The sequence below is a fragment of the Microtus ochrogaster genome, chromosome 8, assembly GCF_000317375.1.
Source record: "Microtus ochrogaster isolate Prairie Vole_2 chromosome 8, MicOch1.0, whole genome shotgun sequence".
Taxonomy (NCBI): domain Eukaryota; kingdom Metazoa; phylum Chordata; class Mammalia; order Rodentia; family Cricetidae; genus Microtus; species Microtus ochrogaster.
Window position 1 is genome coordinate 17,968,728 of NC_022015.1, and position 1,237 is coordinate 17,969,964.

Here is a 1,237-nt window from a genome sequence, read left to right on the forward strand (position 1 = left end):
AAAACACCCTTTTCTCCATCCTGGCTCTCTGTACCAGGCACAGTGTACATCTGGGGAAAGGACTGACCACTCACCCAAAGGGGCTTCCAGTCACCCAGAAAGACAGAACATCCACAGGCATGGAACAATTCAGACTTGCTGCCTATGGACCAGAATCGGCCACCAGACCCACTCCGTTCAGTCTGTTTTCAGAGCCTTTCTCTTACATTCAATAAACTTTGTTGAACTGATATGCATTGGATTTACCTCTTTCTAAGGAAGAATCTTTTTCATGTAATATGCAAGTGCGTGTGTGTGTGTCTGTGTGTGTGTGTGTGTATGTGTAGACAGAGGTCAACATTAAGGGCTTTCCTCATTCACACTCCACCTTATATTTTAGGAGAGTGCACAAACACAATCCCCTCCACTACCACAAATTATGCAGCCAAGTTTCCCAAACTCACAGGGTTTGGCACATCTGGGGTATGCTGGTTAAGCCACACCTTGGATAAACATATTGTTAATCATGGCATTTCCCCTGCCAGGTCAGTATCTGCATTATTTTTAATACCTATGTATTTATCCCCACCCCAACATCACCCCCAGGGTGCGAGTTTCGGGGTTCAATACATGCACCTGAAGGTCTGAGGGAAACTTGTAGGAGTTAGTTCTTGTCTTCTACAATGAGGGTCCTGGAGGTTGAATTCAGGGTGTCAGCTTGGCAGAAGAAGCCTTTACCCACTGAGCCGTTTCACTTATACATCTGTATAATGTGTTTTCACCCCAGTTCCTTCTCCTCCAGTCCCTCCTCTGTGCCTGCCATCACTATGCCCTCCCGATTTCATGTGCTTTCACTTATATTTTTTAACCCACAGAATCCACTTAGTGAGCCAGTATGCACACGAGCATAGGCCATCTACTTTATAGAGCATGGGTAGCTTCTCAGAGCCCAAATCCCTGAAGAAATGGACTCTCCATCTTTTGGCAGCCATCTGTTGCCAGAAACTCCTCAGTGAGGGGTGGGAGCTCATCACCTCCCCTCCTCCATGTTGGAACTTAGAGTGTCTTGATCTTGTATGAGTCTTGGGCATACAGTCACTGCTTCTGTCATCTCCTAACACCCAGCTGTCGCACTGTGTCAGGGAACAGTGTCCCCTTGTAGTCATCCACTGCTTTGGGCTCTTCCAATCTTCCCACCTTCTTTTTAGCAGTGATTCCTGCAGCTGGGTGGAAGGGATATAATATCGATGTCTGTCCT

General features: G+C 46.8%; 1 non-coding gene across 1 annotated transcript; it reads right to left on the bottom strand.

Moving 5' to 3' along the window:
- Positions 1-376: 376 nt before the first annotated feature.
- On the bottom strand, positions 377-532 carry LOC113456581. Its single transcript, XR_003377345.1, has one exon. It is a non-coding gene; the product is annotated as a U1 spliceosomal RNA (small nuclear RNA).
- Between the last annotated feature and the right edge of the window lie 705 nt (positions 533-1,237).